Source organism: Macrobrachium nipponense, chromosome 11, assembly GCF_015104395.2.
Source record: "Macrobrachium nipponense isolate FS-2020 chromosome 11, ASM1510439v2, whole genome shotgun sequence".
Taxonomy (NCBI): domain Eukaryota; kingdom Metazoa; phylum Arthropoda; class Malacostraca; order Decapoda; family Palaemonidae; genus Macrobrachium; species Macrobrachium nipponense.
The window spans coordinates 39,065,023-39,090,538 of NC_061087.1; positions in this window are offsets into that span (position 1 = coordinate 39,065,023).

Genomic DNA, 25,516 nt, shown 5'->3' on the forward strand with positions numbered 1-25,516 from the left:
AATAAGTTTATTCTATGAATATAGGCACCGAGTTCGTTACTTTGTGAATACAGGCAATGAGTTTGTTCTGGGAAGACAAGTAATGAGTTTTACTTTTGAGCACAATGAACTTGACTCTTGAATAATCTTTTCTTCTATGAACACAAGCAGTGAGTTTTTCCGCTATGAAAGCAAGCAAGTGACTTTTTCCTCAGAAAGCGCAAGCAAGTGGCTATTTCTTCCATGAACGCAAGTAAGTGAGATTTTTCTCTACGAACGCAAGCAAGTGAGTTCTCATTCTTTACTAGCTTTATATCTCCCGTCTTTGGAACAAGTTTTATTAAACGCTGTCTCTGAGTCTTTGTTGATAACGTTACTTCAATATAGTTATGAACAATTTCAAGGAAATCCCTTCCTATTACGTGCTAACACGTTTTATAAAACTCCGCTCGAATACCATCATTCCCAGGAGATTTATTGATATTTAATACTTTCAATTTCTTTGAGCGACGGACTTTTTAACATTTCCTTATTTTCATCATCTGATAACTCTTTTGGTATTAAAGAAATATATTCATATTCACAGTTTGCATTTACCTCTGATTCTGTGAGCATTGAATTCACTGAATAATCACTAATGTAAGTAGCTAAACGATCAGTTCCTGAAATAATTTGTCCCTCTTTCCACCTAACTATATTTTCAGTAATCATTTCCCTCAGAACTAATTTTAATGACCTCGCCTTTTGCTTAGTCATCGGGTAGGGGCACAATTTCTCGTCCTTATCATTTAAGAACGATATGCATTAAAAAAAAAAGTGTGTATCCTTCTTGTCAACGTCATCATACCAACCATTTAGGATCTCGAATGCCCTGATGGGCACTCCATTACAAGTAACTTGATAACGTATGAATCAGGCCTCGAGCTGTCGTTTATTAAAGCCAACAGATTTGCTAAGCGAGCTTCATCGTAACTGAACGTTCTCTGAAGGGAAAAGTCGGGAGAGAAAGAAAGAGCTGAGGAATTGGACTATAGAATTTTTGCCAAAAGCCAAGTGCCTATGAGGTCATTCAACGCCAGAAAGGAAATTAACAGTAAGAAGTTTTGAAAAATATAGGAAAACCTTGCAGCTGCACTGTGACCCAATTGTTAAAGAGGGCAGAAAGTCAGATGGAGAAAGGAAATATGAAGGGAGGTAGAGAAACAGGAATGAAAGAGGTTGCAGCTAAGAGCCGAAGGGACGCTGCCAAGAACCTGAAGTCATGCCTACAGTGCACCACGCGAGGTGCACTGACGGCACTATCCAACTATGGGAGAGTTGAGGAATTGCCAAAGCTGAGGATGGCAGACTCAATAAAGAGTTGCTGAGGCCGAGGAGGACAGACCAGAAGTTAAAGCGAGGAAATGAGGCCCGAAAGCAGATTGTTTAGGCCGAGGAATAACATCTGGTATAAACCCTTCGTCCCTCACTTGCAAATACTTTCATTCTTTTCACTGTACCTCCGTTCATATTCTCTTCCTTCCATCTTAGTTTTCACCTTGTCCTATAAATGTTTCATGGTGCAACTGTGAAGTTTTCCTCCTGTTACACCTTTCAAACCGCCTTACTGACTGTCAATTTCCGTTTCACCGCTGAATGACCTTACAGGTGCCAACGTTTGGCCTTTGGCCTAAATTCTAGATTTCATTTCTGAGACACTTGGGAATGATGGTTTGTGTTTATAGTTTAAGGAATAAAAACCTGGCAGGGAGCCGCGTGACCTCATGGCACCTAGGTGGTAGTGTTGTTAGTGCAACTCACGTGGAGCACTGCAGGCATTACTTCAGGTTCTGTGCAGCGTTCCTTCGGCCCCTAGTTGCAACCTCTCTCATTTCTTTGACTGTACCTCCGTTCATATTCAATTTGACTTTCCACCTTCTTTAAAAAAAAATTTCCTAGTGCAACTGCGAGGTTTTCCTCCTGTTACACCTTTCAAACCTTCTTAGTGACAGTCAGTTTCTCTTTCAACGCTGAATGACCTCATAGGTCCGAGGGGTTGGCTTTGGCCTGAGTTCTATCATATCTTATCTATGGTATTTGAGGTGGATTAAAGGCCTCGTCCACGCGGTCGGGTATCGCCTGGCTGCGTTGGTCCTTCAACCGGCTCCCCGGGGGTCATGCTCCATCCCCTTTGGCATGGTTGTTATTCATGTTGGGAGTAGCAAATGAGTGGTAGCCAGGCCCAGGCACGATAAAAAGAAAAAAAAACTGCTTGCATAGTATTAGTCGCAGAAGTCGGCCGGCGCGCAGATTATAATTTGAAGGTAGCGGTCAGTGACGTCAGCCAAACCATATCAAAGCTTGTATCCATAAACAATCCTCACGGACTTCGTGCTCGTGTCCTAGATCCACCTACTAAATTTGTCCAGGGATACTCTTTTCTTTTCATTATTAAGTTGCTTTTCCTACCCAAATGCCCAACGGCTGTCCAGTTATCGGATGTTCTAATACAAGAATGAAAATAAAAGGTTCAAACATCGAGTATTTCAGTTTTCCACAAGATGATAATTTTCGAAAGAGCTGGAAACTAGGATGTCGTCGACCTGATAAAAAGAATCTTGAAAATGCTTATTTGTTCTGCTATGACAAGAGCACTGACAAATTATATAAACCACACATGAGAGTACAAGCGGTAATGCTCAGCGGGCTAATAGGTAAATGAAAACAACCCATATACTTTGATTTTGTTGAATCAAATATTCATGAAAAAATCATTGATTTGATGAAAGAAGTGGAATATGCGGGTTATCTAGTGGTGGCAATAGTGCATGATTTAGGGTTCTGCAATCTTAGGTTGTGGAAAAAGTTTGGGATTGACCGTTTGTATAAGAAAATGTTTTTCAGAACCTATGTGCTGACAGACAAATATTTCTTTATGTAGCTGCTCTTCATTTACTCAGATTAGTCAGGAATAACCTTCTAGATTCTGGGTTCATGTTGTCAAACGGGGATAAAATTTCAGATCCTCCATTAAAAGAAATGGTGATGGAATCTAAAAAATAAGACAGATTCGCTTAAACGTTCAGGCGTCAGAACGGCAGCGTGTTAAATACACTGCACAGTTGCTGTCAAGTAGTTGCGGTAATGCTTTTAATTTGATATTATGAATTCTTCATCTGTGAAAGGCGACAAAGCTTATCGATGTGCTTTTGGTGTAAATTTGGAGTGTGAGGCAAGTGTTGTGATCATAATGATTGATATCATATCAATAATGAGAGTGATTAAAGGTTTCACTAGTCGTGTCAATGGATTGCCAGAAAAGAAGTTTCTCTATCAATTTCAAAAAGGGACAATTCTGTCTCGCTACTCTCTTATAGGCCTGTTTGAAATGCTTAAGATGTCTTTTGAAGTCGATTATATCCTAAGGAGGCTTTAATCAACATAGTCTGGAGCATTTATTGCTGTATTAGACAGATGAGCGGGCCACATGATCATCCCAATGCAGTAAATTTCAAGTAAAGACTGAAAAAATATTTGTCAGGGAAAGAAGTAGTCCTGATCAGTGGAAAATGCAACAGAACTAAATGTGATGAAAATCAAGACTGCCTGTCTAATACATTAGTGTATAAGGGTTCGTCTACGAAAAATTGCTTTAGAAATTCGTCTCACTAGTCTCATTTTAAGAGATATTGAATTTAATCAAGATTCATGGATGGAGGAAGGTGATGAGATTCTTGAAGCAACTGAAACAGGCAAAGCACCTGCAAGTGCAAGCACTCTCTCTTCTGTAACAGAGGGAAGAAGAATCTTTGAGGTGCTTAGGAGGTTATATATTTGGAAAATTGTTGTCTCATGTTTCCTCTAACAATGTTACATTGCTGAAGAGTGATTTCATAAGAACGATATCTATAATTTCCAAGAGAGAGAGAGAGAGAGAGAGAGAGAGAGAGAGAGAGAGAGAGAGAGAGAGAGAGAGAGAGAAAAGAATGATCTAATTAGAAATGGATAATGAATGAAGAAAAAAGATAAATACGCAAAAGTTCATTATAGTATGTAGATCTTGTCTGTGTGTGTGTGTGTGTGTGTGTAACTTGATCACGAACTATATAAAACGTAATGCTATGTATAAATAAAGGTATTGCCACGGAAGAAAATGAAAAACGAGAACTGCCGAGATCTTTCGGTCTTAAAGGCAAGACTGATCAGAATAATGAAAAACACAGTACTACAGGTAGGCATATATACAAACAGACATCACGGGATTAACAAAAGGTCTAATTCACTTTAAAGAAACGAAAAAAAAGCCCGTGGGCCAGATTATAGATTTAAAAGCAGCCATTGACCACGTGTGGGTGGCTGCTTTTAAATCTTAAATCTAGCCCACGGGCATTTTTCGTTTCTTTACATTGTAAAATGATTATTATAGTAGCTGTTGTACGATCTTTTAGCTATACTGATCTTAGGATCCATATCCACCTTACACCTTTAGAATGAGAACTTATATATTATAAATAACATTTTGATAGCCTCAGACAGCTTACAGTGGCAACCAAACCTCACTTTTTAAAGCATATTTCCTCTAATTAATGTAAATATAAGTTTGGATCCTTCCTATACCTAAACACACACGCGCACACGTGCACACACACACACACACACATATATATATATATATATATATATATATATGTGTGTGTGTGTGTGTGTGTGTGTGTGTGCGCGTGTGTGTATGTAAGAGATCCTTACGTGAAAATGAAAGGAGGAGGTGACAAAGCTTTCAACTTTTATTCCAAAGTCATCATATATATATATATATATATATATATATATATATATATATATATATATATATATATATATATATATATATATATATATATATATATATATACATACATACATATATATATATATATATATATATATATATATATATATATATATATATATATATATATGTGTGTGTGTGTGTGTGTGTGTGTGTGTGTGTGTATGTATATGTATATTCATTTATTATTTTTATATTGTCATAAGTATATCTAAATCTAGTAATATAATCACTATTATATAATATATCTAATATATGTATATATATATATATATATATATATTTAAATTTATATATTATATTATTAAATAAATATATAAGATATCTATACATATTATATACATATATCTATATATATAATATATATTATATATTTTTAATAAATATTATAGATTAGATATAATATATATATATAAATATATATATATACATATATATTATATATATAGTGAGCGTGTGACACATGCAGCTTTACCAGTGATTTCAACAGAAACACGTCAACAGTGATGGAGACTTACCTGGTATTACTTAATAATTTTCAAGGCCGAATTTATGATACGTAAATGCCGCCTTTTTTTTTTTTTTTTTTTTGTTTTTTTTTTTTTTTGCTCATCTGAGGCGGTTCCATAGATGAGCGGGTAATGAAAGTGACACTCGGAAATTCTCTTACATCGAAGAGAAGGGAAAATAATACATTGTAAAGTATATTATCAACTTTGTTGTTTTAACATTTCCATGAGATAAAACATCGAAGCAAGACGAGACTTAGCCTTAACAGGAAAACCAAACTTTGATCGTGATGCATCAGCTTAAAATCGTCTTTTCATCGCCAAGTGTAAACATATGTAAATAGAAACGGCTTTCGCCAACTCATACTAGTGTGCGTGTGTCCAGAATTAGAAATCAAAGATTGTCTTGCGAAATAGGAAAGGATGTCTTCATCTCTCCTGTGATGATTTCGCTGAAAATATAAACTATCGGCAAATATATGTAAGAGAAACAATAACAACTATTATACTGTTTACCAAAATGGTAATCAAGATTCCTCCGTATACTCTTGCATGTGGAAAAGTAATGGAATTCATAGGTGTCTGCAAAATTCATCAATTTCTTGATTCCTCGCACTTTTTGTAACCGCTCTCGTGAAAGCATCGAATCTGAGGGGAAATAAATGAAGTGCTTCGTGCTGGTTTAAGATCTGAGCGCATGCACGGCAGTAGAATTATCATCCTCTCTATGTCTGTGGTTCTTCCTGTCGAGGGTTTCGCGCCTCCAGTGCGATTCTGTCAGTGGTGCACAGATTACAGAAAGGCGTACGCAGCGTCCCCTCGGGCCCCTATCTGCCATCCACTAGCAAGCCTTTCATTCTACTTCCGTTTCCACTTCCTTTCGTCATACTGCTGGGTAACACCTCTAGCAGTTACCTCTTAGAGCAACTGCGGGGGATTCCCCAAGTTCCATCGTTAAACCGTTTTACTCATCTTTCCTTTATGAATCTCTGTCTTGTTTATCCCTCCACTCCAACTCCAACTCCCTCGTTTGACTGTCTTGAGCGCGGAATGGCTGGAAGTATCCCGGTGTTTGTATGAAGAGCCTAAATCTGATAAATCTTTCAAATCATAGGCTAAAGTAATGCTAAACTACCATGTTACGGTGAGTTGAGTTGAATATAGAATTTAGGCCAAAGGCCAAGCACTAGGGCCTATGAGGTCATTCAGCGTTGAATTGGAAATTAACAGTAACAGGTTTCAAAGGTGTAACGGGAGGAAAACCTCAAAGCAGTTGCACTATGATTCAAGTATTAGGGGAGGGTGGAGAGTAAGATGAAGAAAGAGATTATGAAAGGAGGTACAGTAAAAGGAACGAAAGGGGTTGCAAGCTAGGAGCCGAAGGCACGCTGCAAAGAACCTTAAGTAATGCTTACAGTGCACCGCATGAGGTCCACTGACGGCACTACCTCCGTACGGGAATGTTACGGTGAGGATTAAGGATTTACAATTTATTCGGTCGTATTTTTCATGTAATTGTCATACTCAGTTGCATCTAGCGAGAACTGAAACGCTTGCATGCAAAAAGCATGAGTAAATCAAAAAGTTAAGAGGGCTTTGTAGTTACTCAAAAATGCATGTTTCCAGTGAATGTGATCCAAAGGACCTCCCGTGAAAGTCTGTCACTCAAGTCTTTCTCCCAAATGGAAGATGTTCATTCATAGAGTTTTTACAGAACTGACTTCAAACCGCCTCCAGATCTGTTTCAGCTGTTTAGCATTCTCTCTGATAGTAATGCAGTTGCATTTATATCCCATGCAATCCATGTCATAAAAAGATGTGGGACAAAGTGATAAAGATCCCGAAATGCGATTAAAACAATATAAAAGTAAGTAAGAACAGCGAAGAAAGCCAATAGTATTTCTATTTGCACATGAATGAATGTAACTACACTATCATCAAGAAAAATACAAAAGATATCATGTTTAATGAAGAAAAATTATGTTGATTTGGTCAAAGCAGACCAGGATGGTAAAAATCGGAAGAACTACTTGTAAATAATAATCTTAGACAATTAGTTCCTCAATAGCTGTATGATCATTTGTATGTTTATGTACTGCTGCCACAGAGGTGACTATGTGACCACTAAGGATTTTTTGTATCGCTTGACCCTGAGGATGTGTCAAAACACGAGGACACTGGGTCAGATTCTTGTATTAATGAGCTCAGTGGAGCCTTTCAAGCATCGCAAGTACAAGCAACAGATTAAAGATCACACACATACACACACACACACACACACACACACACACATATATATATATATATAAATATATATAAAACATGCGATATTTCATCTTGTCGTACAGCTGTAGGAAGGAATGAAAGGAGTCGACCTTTAAGCACTTTCGTGTATTTTTCACACCTCCTCAGGGTCAATTGATGCAAAAATTCATAATTTGTAACAAAGACACCTCTGTGGCAGCAATACATAAACATAAAAACTATCGTACTGCTATTTAAAAACTAATTGTCTAAAATGTTGTCTACAAGTAGTTCATCCAGTTTGTACACCCCGGGGCTGCCTGTTGATCAAATCTACAAGATTTTTCTTTGTTATTTACATAACTCAACAATGTTTCGTTTTGTGATGTCTTTACAGAATATGATCTCTTTCTCTTCCTTCCAATTCATGGTGAGGTTGCACTCATTCACATGTTGAAACAAACTGCTTGCATTTATGTTTATGTATTGCTGCCACAGAGGTGTCTTTGTAAAAAAAATAATAAATTTTGTTATTTATCACTTGACCCTGAGGAGGCGTGAAAAATACACGACAGTGCTTGGTCGACTCCTTTCATTCCTTCCTCCAGCTCTACGAATATATATACTATATATATATATATATATATATATATATATATATATAATATATATATATAACTGGGTATGTTGTCGTTTCTAGAAAGCTTCAATTTAAGGAGGAACAGGATAGAGCCAGAAGACGTTGGTATTATTCCAGACATTATTATTTCCTTAAAAGAAAACAAGGGCCACAGCCGAGCTTTCAGGAATACATTGCTTTTGCCATCATCAGGGTCACTTATCTATAAAATTATATAGAAAAGAAAGAAAACATTAAGAACTATACTGATTGACTATATCTAAAAACATTACAATACTTTAAAAATACATAACACAAAGTAAAAAAAGGAACATAAAAATACACAACACAAAGTAAAAAAGGAACATAAAAACTAAGTTAACTGCAAATCATAAAAGAGCAATGACAAGTTAAAAGAGATTACGTAAAACGCAGAAATATACTGAGAGCAACAAATAAAAACATGAATATTCAGAGTAAAAAAAAAAAAAATGATACTGTAGTACAAAATATTGGAGAACCTGTCGTAGTTAAATGACAACTGGGCGAGTTAGAAAACTGCGAATGAAATGGGCAGAAGTGGTGTGGGTAAAAGAGAGAGAGAGAGAGAGAGAGAGAGAGAGAGAGAGAGAGAGAGAAACCAATCAAGCAAATTATGCAATGAACAAAGGAACAGCGGTGGTTTGGTTATTGAGTGTTGGAGATTGTTGTTTAATATGGAGGGACTCTAAAAGGGAAGTGAATGGCTGTTTTTTGTTTGTCCGAAGTATTTCAAAAAATCTCTGTAACTGATGTGATGGTGACAGGATATGGCATGAGATCTAATTGAACTATTTTCTTTTTTGCTTAGGTGAGCCTGTACGATGGCTAACACCCCTATGAGAGTCGATGCGCACCTTAAGTAGGCGTTTGGAACATCCCACATAAGTCCCAAAATTACATTTTGGGCAATTAAACTTATAAACAGCTTTTAGATATAGTCAATCAGTATAGTTCTTACTGTTTCTCTTTTTTATATCGTTTTATAGACAAGTGACCCTGATGATGGGAAAAGCAATGTGTTTTCCCGAAAGCTCGGCTGTGCCCTCGTTTTATTTTAAAGAAATAATAATATCTGGAATAAAACCACGTCTCTGGCTATCCTGTTCCTCCTTATATATATATATATATATATATAGTATATATATATATATATATACATATATATATAGATATATTTATATATATATATGTGTGTGTGTGTATGTATGTATGTATATATATATATATATATATTATATATATATATATATATATATATATATATGTGTGTGTGTGTGTGTGTGTGTGTGTGTGTGTGTGTATTGTAAGAATTAGCCGTTTTTCTGGGACAATCGTTTGTCGATTGTTCCCTTATTGTGGTTATTTCCTCCTTACCTATTGGTGTGTGTATTTATTTTGAGTTTACGTCTGCCACCTTGTCTTCCGAGTACTTCCGAGTCCTGTCTGTGTCAGACAGTAGCAAGGTATCGAGTACTGACCAGTCAGTATTTGGTCAGCGAGTCAGTCAGAGATCTCCATCAGGTATGGTTACCTGGAGCCCCCCAGTGGAGTGACCTCGTCCTCATGTGCGACCTCATGTTGGAGGATGACCCTGTTTTTTTTGTGTGTTCCTGTTCGGCAGCCAGGGGCCGTCTCGACGACTCGGCCTTGTTCATCTGGTGTGAGGATGTGTTCCTGTTCGACAGCCAGATACTGTCTCAACAGCTCGGCCGTTTTCGTCTGTGAGGGTAATCTCATCCTTGTAGCCTTGTTATGGTTACTTTGATAGGACGTGGGCTTATTTGTGATTTTGTATTAAGACTATGATCTCATTGAGTGTTTTTCATGATGTTGTGACTAGTATGATTTTTGAACTGAGACAACGATTTCGTTATGATGAGTGTCTTTTGATAATCTGTAAAATCATTGATTTTTCTGGTAATGTTTCATATGCAGCACTTATGATTATTGATTTGCTTTTGTAATTTGACTCTTGTTTATTGCTTATTGCAATGCTCATTCGTAAAATTGTTTTTGTGTGCCGCTCATGCTTGTGATATTTAATTTCTACTGACACTCTTGATTTTGATTGTGAGTATTTTGTGTAAGTGGCTGATCTCAGTATTAATTTAAATCGATATTCTCATTTACTGATAAATTTCTTTTTTCTTGATTCGAACCTCGGCTACCGATTCATTTGTATTAACTGCAAATTTTGGATGTAAATAAATTTTAACGCCATTTTTCTAGTTTTTGTTTAGCTCCTTCCTCCTTTGTTTGTTTCCATTTCTGCCAGTCATTCCAGTCCCATTTGCGTTTTTTGCATTTAAGATCCTGCAGGCCAGAGTGCGGTCCATTACAATACACACATATATATATATATATAGTATATATATATATATTATTCTATAATATATTATTATATTATATATATATGTGTGTGTGTGTGGGTGTGTGTGTGTTGTGTATAATTGAATATACTAATACATTATATATATACTATATGTATGTATATATATACGTATACATAATATACATGCGCATGTACTTTACGTATACTTCTTATTATACTATATTATTTTGCAGAGGATCATAGTGAGCTCACATTAAGAATAAAGGCTGCAGAGTCTGAGAGACAATCATTTATTGTGTGGTTCGGCTTAAAAAAAAAAAAAAAAAAAAAAAAAACTTGCAGCATTTCTGCAAGTTAGAAAATGACGTCAGAATGGCATGAATTTATTTGCATGATTAATGAATTAGCTTGGGAATAGTAGTATAATCTGAATACTTGTTTAGTCCTGGAAATTTGTTCATCCTTTTGTAAAGACGCTTCATATTTTCCTTGATGTACGTAGGTATTTGCTACATATCATTAACATTTGAATGAGATTAGACATCATTACTAGCTTTATTATCTTTTTCTGTAATGTGCGATCAAAATCTAAAACAACGTGTTAAGATTTTATTTCATATCTGATTTGCCTTCATGAGTTCTGTACTATTTAAAATCACTTGTTGTTACTTTCTCGCAGGAATCTCTAATCGGGTTTTCACCTCAAGGGAAATGTGAGTCAAGCTAATTTCATGAAAGGTAGTTTTCTACTATTATATTGATAAACCTTTCGAGCCGGTATCTCTCACGATCTTGACGTTGTGCATAATTATGTCTTTTACAACGAAATTCCATACTGAGTGATGAATAATAACTGACTTGATGTATATATATATATAAGTCATATCACATTTCCGTGATTATATATATATATATATATATATATATATATATATATATATATATATATATAAAACATGTGTGTGTGGGTGTGTGCGTGTGTATTCCATACTGAGTGATGAATAATATCTAACTTGGATGTATATGTATATGCATATGTATTTATATATATTATATATATATATATATATAATATATATATATATATATATATATATATATATATATAAAAGCCCACCACACACACACACTCTCTTTTATATATATATATATATATATATATATATATATATATATATATATATCTGAGTGTGTGTGTTGTGTGTGTGTGTGTGGGCTTGTGAGTGTAAATGGGAGTGTGTTCATGTTTAATCAAAACTAAGAAAAGTTAAGCACTTCCAGTACCAACCATGACTATATACGAACAATTTGATTTGTCAAACTAAGAAGAGCAGTAGTGGCGAGTATTCTTCGATTTAAGAATTTTATCGTAACATACTTTTTCAAACAAGTATGTTGAAATGATGCACGACTCATCAAGTGATGTTAAATTCATTCAAGACAAGAAATATTCGAAAGCTTTCCCTACCTTCATTCTTATATCTTTGAGTACCCATAGTCATATGATGATGTAAGCACTCACCAAAGGTATTTAAAAGAAGTTTAAAGCTGTTTTGTACAACATATATTCAAGTTTCTGATAACTTCTGATACTATAGGTGTCATCAGTTAGGTAGCAGTTTATTCATTTTTGGTATGGTAAGGTTTTCCGAAGGAAACATTGGTAACTTGGTACAGAAAGTCAGAGATAATTAGAAGTAACATAGAAGGAAGGAAGGTAAATAGTATGAAGAGAGTGTTAGATCACTTCTTTTTCATGTAGAAGAAAGATGACATCTACAGAAGTAAAAGAAAAAAGAATGTCTGAGCGGTAGCAAAGTAGCTGCCATAAGAGAAACAAATGACAAGTTGAATTTAAAGCTTGGGGCAAGACTCAAAGATAGCTACGACTGAAGACTAGCGCTGACTACCTTTGCCCTGCCAACTTTGTTCGATGTGACGTCAGAAGCGGAGAAACTGCGGATAAGGTTCTGACTTTTCCCGCTTCTGGCGTTACATCGAACAAAGTCGGTTGGGCAAAGTTCGATCGTGTGGACGGGGCTTTATAGTGATACTCACCTCGACTGATAGTCCGTAAAAGAACTGATATTTAGGTTAGCAGAGGATGTGGATCAAATCAATAGTTTACTAGAAATGTGTATTATGTTAAACCGCATACTCGGTTTATATAGCCTATATTTCAAAGGTTACTGAAACAATCACTACTGTAAGAAGCGTGATTGTCAATTATATAACTTCTTCCAAAATAGCCTCGTTTGCGGATGTGGCAAAAAAAAAAAAAAAAAATTGAATATTTATTTTTCTGAGCTGTTTGCAATTTAGATGATTTAGTAGTCAGGGCTGTTACAACTTTGGGGTGTAACATATTGAAATTTGGTATATGAACTCTGGGGCAACTAAATGTTGGAATTGCAAACAAGTTTTCATATAGTCCTTTCTTTGCTTGTGATTTTAGGTAGGTGTATTAACAAAAGCACTTTAAATTTCTTGAAATAAAGTAGTATATTTAGACATTTTACTTCTCTATATCAGATGAAAGTTAGAGTTAGTGCAAGGACGGTGCACCAAAGTCAGATGCAGCCCTTGTACTTGTAAGTCTGAATCTTACTTGGACTTCTTTTCTGCTGAGCAGAATGGGCACATTTCAGCACTGTCTAACTTTTATAGTAAATCTCTCTTAAAAACGTTTGAAATTTTCGGCAATAAACTAAAATAATAAACTGTATTCGTTATATTTTCCTAAATCAAGATAAGTCATTCTGATGCAAGATTTTATAAACCAAACTTTAGACAGACCATAATTATTTTGGCGCATGTCCAGATGGTTTCTTGAAGAATAGAAAGAAACAATTGTGGAAATGTATACAAAGAGCCCCCTTGAGAAATGTTCTCTGGAATATACCTTTTTCCATTTTAGAAGGATTCAAATATAGAGGTATAGGTAGTTAACATTTTCTATGGGAAACAATAGACTGCCATAAGCCCAGGAGAGTGAGACACTTCACAGGTCGAGAATTTGTCACGATTGCTGGGCAATGTTCCCAGGAGCTCAGTGGCAGATTTAAGGGGGGTGGGAAGTTCCTCGTTGGACGAGTGGTTTTCGTGCTTGGTTGCCAATCCGGTGGTCCAAAGTTCGATTCCCGGCTTGGCCAACGCGGAATCAGAGGAATTTATTTCGGGCGATAGAAATTTATTTCGCGATATAATGTGGTTCGGATTCCACAATAAACTGTAGGCCCCGTTGCTAGGTGACCAATTGGTTCCTAGCGGCGTAAAAATATCTAATCTTTCGGTCTAGCCGTAGGAGAGCTGTTTTGATATCAACTTAGTGGTCTGGTAAAAGTAAGATATACTCAACTTAAGGGGGGTGGGGGACACCTGGTCATGTACCCCCCACCATGGATAGATTAATGTGTAAATCTCCAAGCTATAATTCAATTTTGATGATGTGCACCCCCTGCACACAAGTAAAATATTGATAGAAACACTGAATACAACATAACATAATTGTTTGTTGTATGTACGTATTTAACCTTTATATTTGCCAATGAAACTTCACCTGCTACTTCTTTGTATGCTACAGGTGTTGGAAAAAATGCAAATCTTCATAATTATAATCTCTCTCTCTTTCATTGATAGAAACAACTTGTTGGTAAACATCCAACACGTCTTCAGAAAAAAACAGATCCCACCTATCAAACCTCTTGGAGTTTTCTCATAGCATGCTTGGTATTAATGACAGTAGTAGAGCAATAGATATACTCAACTTAGATTTCCAAAAGGCCTTTGACAAAGTTCCACACAAGACACTAATGACAAATGACAAAGATTTTGGACTTGTAGGAGAAACAGAAGACTGGATCGAAGACTGCCTAACTAAAAGAAAACAGAGTCGTAATAAATGGTGAAGAATCAGAATGTGCAGATGTGACAAGCGGAGTTCTTCGGGGTTCTGTCCTTGGTTCACTCTTGTTTTTCATTTACATTAAAATTATATTGATGTAGGCCTAACTAGCAGGATATCCATATTTGCTGATGACACCAAACTAGGTGTAAATGCAGCAGACCCAGATACAGTGGAAAGTTTAAGAAATTATCTAAGTAAAATTGAGAGCGGTAAAAAATATGGCAAATGTCTTTTTACTTGGATAAATGTAAAGCGTTACGAATAGGAACAAACAACCCTCATGCCAATTACATGGTGCTTGGGAATGGCACAAATAGTGTAGAATAAGAAGAGTACCTTGGAGTTATTATTACCAAGGATCAAAGTCCACAAAACAATGCATGAGCTGAAAAGAATGCACAGAAACTAGTGGGATACATAAAGAGGCAGTTCAGATACAGGAAACTGTGCTGCAGCTCTACACATCAATAGTTAGACCACATCTTGAGTATGCAGTACAGTTTTAGGCACCTACACTAAGAAAGGACATAAATAGATTAGAAGGGGTACAAGCAAGAGCCACAAAGTTAATTCCATCAGGCAAATAGGTTACCAAAGACGACTAGAGCGCTTGAACATGTATGACATTTTAACACGACGATTGGGAGGACAACTAATACTGAAAAGCATGAATAAAAGCAGACAGTAACGTCTTCACATTAAACGAAAACCAGACAAGAAATAATGGAAGGAAACTAGACTGAAGAGTTTGCATTGTGGGAACTTCACATACAAGATATGCGACAATTGGAATAAACTGCCACCATTACTTGTAAACAGCAGGAGTGTAGAATAGTTCAAAAAGCTAGACAAAATCATTAGAACTGCGAATGAATTGCAAAACCAGCTCCTAAAGATAAGCGAGCACATGATGTCTCCTCGGATGGACTAATAAGTCTTTGAGCTCAAAGTCTTTGAGACAACCTAATCCTTGTAATTCAGTACATACAATATATATGTGCTCATGACGTAAATTATCTATAATATATATATATATATATATATATATATATATATATATATATATATATATATATATATACAATATTTATGAACCACTAATGAGCTCATCAGGTTCTTTAATGAAAAAATAAATAAAAAATGAAAAAGTATCGGGACTGATAAAATCTGGCAGCAATTGAGACAGACAAAGGAGGATGAAACCAAGTAACACAAAACAGACCTTAAGACTAATTAATTCTATTTAAAAATTACAATTGTTTGAATAAAATATTTACATGAAAATATCAGTGTCAAAGCAAAAACGTATCAAAGAATACCATCACATATTTGATCTGAAAGTCATCAAATAAGACAAATAGCAAACAATCAGCTTAATCTAAAAAAAAAAAACTGAGTCAATACATTATTAATTAGCTGAAGAAATCATCCTTACAAGCAGGGGGTAAATACTTCGTTTACATAAAGGATTAGTAACTGAAAATCTCACAAAAATGCCATTACAATTATTACAGTATGAACAGTTAGCAAATAAGTCATAAGAGACAACAAGGTTAAAAATTAAAATTAGAAACAAATTGACAAAAAGAGACCATAAACAACGAAAGCAGGGTTAAAACATTATGCCGCAAAAACAGCATCAATTTCCCAATTACTTTAAACATTAACACTAGAAACCTGGAGAAAACCTTGGGCACAAAAACCCTCCGCAGGAAGTGCTGCAGGACACTCCACACCCAGGAAACCGTGGCAACATGCAGAGATAACACCCGAAGACCCACTAAGAACACCTCCTGAAGACATTTACCCAGCTGAAACTGTACACACAACGCAAACGAAGCTGCCCTGCAGGAGAACAGACGAAGCTACAACACGGAAGCCGTGGTCCTCAACATAACGCAGACGAAGCTGCTAACCCAGAGAAAACTGGCACTGCTGAACATCTTGATGCTCGCCCTTAACCCCGTAGGTCTTGAATCATAAACCAAATAGCCATTACGGACTCCAAACGTGACTGAACAGAACCTCCATGCTCCTTAAAACCTATCCTGGTCTCTGTACTTTACTGACTGAAGCAGTCACTAGTCAGACACGGCCTGTCGGATGTTACCTCACCTCCACCTCTTCTTCCAACAAACAAGAGGTGAGACTGCCCTCACTGGGAAACAACCTGAAACAACCGGTCCGATCGTGCAAGAAAAGAAACAATAAATGGGGTGCTAAATACCATTACTACAATATATATACATAAATATATATATATATATATATATATATATATATATATATATATATATATATGTGTGTGGTGTGTGTGTGGGTGTGTGTGTATACACACACACACACACACACATATATATATATATATATATATATATATATATATATATATATATATATATATATATATATATATATATATATTATATATATATATATATAAATCCCAAATGCCTCCTCCCCCATGAAAGATTTCTAGATCCGCCACAGGAGGAGCTATGGACAAGATGCTGCAAGCAAGTCACCTTTCATGTCTAAAGAGAAGTATTGAAGGGTTAGACTTAGAAACACAAATACAAGGGATGCAAGTCGCAAATTTAAGTATTCTAATGAAAAGAAATACCCAAAAACAACCACGTAATGGATGCCAGGGACAATCAAATAATATCAAAGTACTTATTATTTACACGAGAATACTAAGTCCCTTTTTGTGATTGGAAAATTTATTTTGCATACTCTTTGTATCTCTTTCCACGTTTATCAAAACTACAAAGAAAAAGTATAAACCTTAAACTTGAAGATATGGACGATCCTAGCTTGCTCATTATTTTCAACGGAAGATATGATATTAGCAATCGATGACCCAGCAAACTGAGAAGTCTCTTCATCTGAGATCTATTTTCACCTCGTATCTTTCGATCTTGATGAACTCTCTGAGCAAATGGGAGGTGGATCCAACCATCTATTATAAGGCTGCACCATCCCCACGTCACGTGAGTTATGTGGAAAACCAGTTATTTCAGGATTAACCTGTTTAACATCACTGTCGTTTCTATCTCTTTCCCTTTCAAAATTGTTTGGTCTATTGCATTCTACTGACCATTAAAATATTCATTCATCTACTATGGAAAAGTGTATATCTTATCGGTAACTGTTCGTTGCAATGAATGGAGTCATCAGTTCACAAAGAAGAATTAGACAATATTGATTATATTGCATAATCGGTTCGGATAACTTCACCAAGCAGGGTTTTCGTAAATGGTTCAGGCTTCAATAGATATTTGTGAAAAGGAAATAAATCCTCACAAATCTATTAAGAAAAACTGTAGATTACTACGGTATTCAACTAGTAAAAGAGAAAGACCTTGGAGAAGTTCGTATTTTGCAGTGTTCACCAATATAATCAACTTCCGCTACCTTTATTTTCATTTATTTGTTTTTTTTTACCGTTTTAAATGTCACTCCGAAATATATCGGTTTTAGTGTCCTCAAAAGAAAACTATTTTGCCGGTTTGTCTTTTCGTCCGCACTTTTCTCTCCGCCCTCAGGTCTTAAAAATGACTGACGCCAGAGGGCAGCCAATTGTTACGTTGATCATCCACCCTCACATCATCAAACACCAAATTGCAGGACTCTAGCCTCAGCAGTTATTTTATTTAAGGTTAAAGTTAGCCATAAATGTACATCTGGCAGCGATATAAGCCGGGCCACCACCGTCCCTGGTTAAAGTTTCATGGGCCGCGGATTATACATCATTATACTGAGACCACGTAAAGATAGATATATTTTTGGTGGCCTTGATTATATGATGTAGTACAGAAAACTCGATTGCACCGACGAGACTTAAGGGCATTTCATATTTTTTCTTTATTTAGGTACCTACGCTCGCGATAAGTAGGTACTGGTGGATGGTAGGACATTTAGGGTGTGTTTCTTTAATTTTATCGATACACGCAACAATAGTAATCGTTCAAGAAAATGTAAACCGTAGACTTGATTTCGATAAAGAAAAAAAAACTTTAACATCCAGACGGCATCAAAATACGTCCTACTATCCACCTGGAAGCAAATGGCGCTGGACATCGATAGCAGGTCGGGATCTCTAATGACCTTGGAGACGGAACACATGGCTTACCCAAAAAGCGCAACACCAATTAGTAGACAGAGGGCCTGTCTACAGGTTGAATGCAAACGACCGCTGGACTTTAAACAATTGTTTTATCTCACTGCAGACACATTAAAAGACATATGGCTATGCGAGTTCGAGTAAGAGGTATTTTAATAATTTCTTGCATGTAAATTACATGAGGAGGTTAATATTGGAAATAAGCAAAGAAGATCGCGCGTTGTCTATGACGCTGTCTAGGACGTGGGGAGGTGAATGGAATGACAACTAATGTATTGGCGGGAAAGCGGGATATCTCCGTTCTAGCATGATATGATAGCTGTGGTGTGGTGGTTTTCTTTCCAGAATACTTTGCATATTTATATAATTTTCTCTTGGGCATACAAGTAATTGTATTCACTCGATGCTTGGGCACTTTCGGGGCTATTTAGCTGAATAACTTATCCCATTCAGCTTACGTCATCATGTGCTGTATGTATGTAGTAAGGCATGAAAGGCTAGCCTGGGAATACACTTTTGTCATTGTTGGGTATTGGAACGAAAGGTTACAATAAGAGTAACTGTTTACAGAAACCAAATGAATGTGTTCTTAAAAGAGGGTTCGTAAAATAAAATACGTACCTTGCGAATCAGTAGCATAGAACTGGCTTTATTGGTCCGAGCTTCATGTCTTAGAGGTAAACTCTTAAGGTTATTTTTTCAGTTGACGGATGTAGATAATACTTTGGTATAATAATAAAGTTGTTTCATATAATACTTTTTTAGCATCGGTCTAAGAGTGGTCTGGGCTCTATATACTATTAAGATAAATCATAATGGTTGAAAGCTCAGCGTTCGTTTGTGTTTAATCTGAGTAGAATGTTGGATACAAATTAGTCTTTCGTATGCTTATGTTGGTATATTATTATGAATATAAAGATCAATACGTTCATGAATTATATCAGAAGGTGCGTGGGTTCTTCTATATAAACATTCAAATGCGCTCTTGGAAAAATAGTTTAATATATTTAACACATTAAGTCAACGAGTTCGGAAACGTCGAATGTCAGCGCACGTGCCGTACCTATTACCGTGAGTGGACTGATGAAATGAAACCAACCATTATTATGGATGATTTCCCATACGATTTTGATCTAGAGAAAAAATTCGAGCAAAAAGTGGATAAATGTCAACTCACCCCAACCATTTCGCTAAACCTTCTTCCCAGTCCCAGCAAGGGATAGGAATGAGAGAAGTGGATCACTAGTTTCCGGGTCTTCAAAGTGTTTATGTTCTTGTGTACTACCTAAATGTGTCACAAACCGGCGGTGTTTCTATTTGATTGTGCTTGGCACACGAATGTGTAACATGTCGAAGAAGCTCACCATCCATGATATAGTCCGTGTAACTGAATGTCATAAGGTGGGGATGAAAGCAAGTGAGACTGTGAAGCTAGTTGCCCAAGTTAATGTCCTTCCAGGGTTGGGTGTCAACCAGGCTCTTGGTCATGGCTTGGACCCCGCTAAGCTTTCTCCTTGCACTCTCATGCTTACGAAACGGCATATCTAGACGACCAGCCTTGATTAGTGCAATGAAATTAAAATCATAATATGCAACTGCTTGGCCACGTAGTATCCATACGTAGCCTACCATTCAGAATCAGAAACACCAAGCCAAGCCGAGGAAGAGGCTACCATTCAGGGTGTTGGGAGGAGAAAAGATGGGGTGGAGGGACCTCCTAGTGATAAGTTGGGGCTTAAACATGTTACACTCACGGTCAAGTTCTCCCAATTATGTTATGTAGTGGGGGATATAGTGTTTTTCCCCAAAGAACGAACCGGTCAACAAAAATTTTTTGACGCTGTTAGGCTACGTTTTGGAACTATCCTATGGGGAACGTGCATTCAGCAGCGCGACAATGTGAGGTTCCACGCCGCCGGTTACGTCACTAATTCAGTCCCTCTCTCTCACGTCAGTGATTACGTCATTAATTGGCTAAACATTGCCAAAGGCTACATTAAGTCTTGGCCAGGCAATTCCCCAGATTTGTCCACAGTAGAAAACCTTTGGGCAGCGATCAAGTATTGTTGAAAGGAAGAGGACACGACGACCCACGACAAACTCGACACCACACGTCTGGAACAGCTTTGAACCATTACTCAAGCAGAAATTAGCAAAATCTATCTCCGATAGGCTTAAGGTGCTGAAAGGAAAGAGGGCCTGCGAAGCATTACTAGATGCATGGGTGAGTGTTACAAATAACTTTTTTTGTTATTTCTATATAAGCATTCCGCATCGTTCGTCCCCGCGAATACGAAGCCACCAGGAATTGGGGCGTCAAATGTATTTCGCCGTGTTTAATACAAGTCCCGGGGCCTTGCGCTTGCCATAGTTTCTTTGTTACACCAACTCGACAGAAAACAAATATATGGATAAATTTATATATACGCATACATACTTATACATATTGTATGTATATATATAATGCATGTATGCATGTATTATTAGATGCATGGGTCAGTGTTTTGAGTAACTTTTTATTGTTACTTATCTTGCCATTGTTTCTTTGTTGGACGAATTCCAATGAAAAAATTATCGTTTCTCAGTAGGGTCATAATTATACTATTTTATTATTTATATATACAATTTTATTTATATTATATATATATCTAATTATTATATATATATATAATATCATATATATATATATATATATATAATATTATATAATAATTCAGTATATATAATGCATGATTCAGTGTTTCAAATAACTTTTCAATGTTACTTATTCTTGCCATGTTCCCTTGTTAGGCAAACTCAACTGAAAAAAATTATCATATTTAAATGTTGTCATTAGTATGGGTGTTAGTGATAACAAATGTTACCACTAATTTAATCGCTCATTCATCGAACGTACTTTCAGGATATAACAAGATTATGGCCTGGCCAGTGGTGGAATATACGTTATATATATATATATATATATATATATATATATATATATATATATATATATATAGTATATAAATATACATATATATATGTATATATATATATATGTATATAGTATATATATATATATAGTATTATATAGTTATATACATAGTATATATATATGTATATAATAGTATATATATATATATGTTATATATATATGTATATATATATATATATATATTATATATAGTATATATATAGTAAATATATATATATATAATATATAGTATATATATATATATTATAGATATATGTATATATATAGTATAGTATATATATATTTATATATATATATAGATATATCAAAGTATTATATATAGTAAAATATTATAAATTATATAATATATAAAATATATAATATTTAGTATATAATATATTTATATATAGTAAAAAAAAAAATATATAAAGTATATATAAATAATATAATATATATATATATATAGTAATATATAATTTATAATATATAATTTCATAATTATAGTTTATATATATAATTATAATTAATATATCTATATATAATATATATATATATATATATTATATATATATATATATATATATTATATATTATATAGTAATATATACAGTTGACAAGTAGATACATATTTTGAGGTACTTTACAATGTAAACGAAGGAGACACCGGACGAAAAAGGAAACGGTTGTTAATTAGTCGCAACAGTTTCGCCTTCCATCAGGCCTCTTTCTGAGAACTTTATTGACTAATCACTTTAAGAAAAACTTATACCGAACATGTGTTTACATTTGACTTCAAGACTTACGTACATGAAACATAAACGAGCAAGAAGGGTTAACGGTGCATGCAACTGTTACAAGTTAGTATAAAACTATAAAATATAAATGGTCTAATACATAGTTCGTCCAACAGAAAAGGTTAACAGTCCAATGAGGCTAAATAGGCAATTAAAAGTCATTATATTATATAATTTGTCATGACTTTTCATATGTATGAAGAGCGGGTCTGTCTTGACTAAACATATACTGCCAGTAAAGTTATTGTTTTCACTATATTGAATAGATGTCGTTGCTATGAGCTTCCTTTTTATATAATGATTGTTTCTGAACAAGATTCTTGCTTGAGACCACTGACTCGGACAAAAACATTCTCAAGCATGTGTCAATGATGACGAGATGGAATATAGATATGGTTGGGTTTTCAGCACAATTTTACTGTACATTACACAGCTGAGTGTTTCTCGCTTGCCAAAAAATCTTTTTATTCCGCTAGTGGAAATAGGAATTTTAATAGTAATATTATACTGTTATGGGGATACACTCCACAATAATGTAAAATCTTTCTGTAGTTCTATAAAATATATATTTCTTGTACAGGAACCTATAGCTTTCGACCAACAGCTGTGGTCTTGTTCACTAAAATGTGATATATCACCTCAAGGAACTGACATGTAGGAGCACCAACAGACTTTTCTTATGACAACGTTTGCAACAATAAAGATAAGGTAGCAAGCTAGTTAACTATTATTATGTATGATCAGGCGGTTGAGCCCTCGTCCTTTCCAGAATTCGTCTTGATCTTCGTGGGGGAATGTTTCTGCTGTTGGCAACTGCTTGTTCTATGCTGGTTGGGTACCGGGTGGTTTGTTGGAGAAATGACCTGTGTGGAGGAAACAAGAGAGGAAGCAGCATCATCATTGGTACATATATTCTTAAAGTTTGAAATTTTCCTTTTTCTAGATATCTCTTCACAAATAGCTGTATTATCTGCAATTCCAGTATTTCCTGTAAAGGCCTCATTCAAGGAAATTAACGCTCTTCTACTTCTCATCTCAAAGTCCTGTCATTACATGCAAAACAACCTTTGTACCTTTAAAATTTATTGCGTGGTTTTTCTCCCATGTATGTTGTGCAGTTCCACTGTATGAACTTCCCCCTTCTGCAAGCAGCAACGTGTTCTGCGGTTTCTGCCCTTCTCTTGTCAATGGAATGCCCACTTTCTCCCACGTAACATTCATTGCAGTCACTGCAAGTATTACATATACCCCTACATTCTCTCTATTTCCCGTGTTATTTTTAATGAGCTTCTTGGTTGTACTGTTCAGAAAAACTATGTTGAAACCGTTCTTTTTTTCCCTTAAGTTGCCTAGAAAATTTATTAAGCTCTTTATTATATGCAAGAGCAAGAGATGCCTTAAACCTACCTTTTCAGTTATGTCATGTGGGCCGTAAAACATCGATCTAGTTTTAGATCGAGACTGTAGTATAAAAAAAACTTTGGGTAACAGTTTAGTAAAACTATCTGTCAAGAAATTTACTTCTGCGTCAATGAACTGGGGATCACGTATACGGTATGCTCTAGTAAACAAATTGGTTAGACCGTACATTGTGCTTTACTTTAGGTTATGATATGAGAGGTAATGAATATATGGTATATAAGTGTTTGTGTGGGTGTTTTTTCTATACACGCTGAATGTAAAGCCACTACTTTTTATGTCTATGAACTACCATGTCCAGGAAGGGTAGCCTATTTTCCTTTTCCTTTTCCACTGTAAATTTAATCGAACTGGATATTGGTACGGCAGCCGTACCCCGATCGCGGTAGATATTGGTACGGCAGTGAATTGCGCATGCGCGAACCATTGTTTACCGCCTCACGCATATCCAAAGACTATATACTGAAGTATATACGCAGTCTTTGAACATATCAGTGACAGCAAGAAAAATGGTGACGGAACACCATGAACCGGGGAAAAATACATTAGTTTTCGCCGAAAAAACATGTTTTCAGGCTTTAACGAGCTGAAAAAAGCATAGACATCTATGAAGACTCAAACTTTCAAAAATTGGGTAATTCATGGTATATACGTAGGTCACGAACGATCGAATCGGCCCTGAAAAGAATTCCGAAGAGGAGATTCAAAGAGGATTATATATACGCTACCATCGTACCTTTGGGGACTTTCTCGGCCCTTTATTCTGCCCGACATCGGCAGTTGCAAGGGCCTTTATACACTACAATATTCTTTTAATTCACTTCATTGGGTATTGCAGCTGTCGGAGAAGACGATAGAATTTACCAGGTAGTGAAATGGCAAATTAAACAAAATTTCAGCCCTATTCCATTAAAATCCGGATAGTGTTGTTTTTGTAGACAAAAAAGCGGGACAAAATTCACAAAAGCAAAAAAAAAGAGGGGGTGCGGGGGACATTTTGCTAACTAGAAAAAGGGGGACAGATGTTCAAAAAGCGTGACTGTCCCGCCTAAAAGCTGAACTCTGATTTACATAATACAGTATGATTAGCAAACTGGTAAACGGATACAGCTAACTCCCGTATCTACAGCAAGTCAAGAGAGCAATACGGCACCAATGACAGAATCTGCCGTACCCTCACCGCACTATATTATTTGTACGGCAGGAAGTCTGAAATTGACGCATGCGCAATTCACTGCCGTACCGATATCTACCACGATCGGGATACGGCTGCCGTACCTATATCCTGTGCCTATCCCCATTTACTTAGAGGTACGACATAGTACCTAGCTTCTGCATGTACTGTTATGCCATACATGCTGGCCTTCGATCTTATTATCCACCCGCTTCAACAACTAATTGTGACTGTTATATTTTCATATCGTAATACCACTGGCATAACTTAATTAGAAAAAGCCTATATATGATGGCGGGGTAGTATACACAATTCCTTGTGGCTGCAATAAATTTCATATTGGACAGTCGGCAAAAACTGATGAGAAACGGATTGCGCAGCATAAGTATAGTATCGCTACCGATCAGAGAAACTGTGCGTTAGTAAACTTGCTAGAGAATGTTTTTATCCAATAGAAGAGAGAAACCCAAAAGAAACAGCATGTATTCACTGTAGTGAAAACAATGACTTTAATGGCAGTATAGGTTTATCCAAGGCAGACCCGCTCTTCGAACATATGAAAAATAAGTTCAAATTATGTAATATATTGACTCAGGTTTCATTTAAATTAC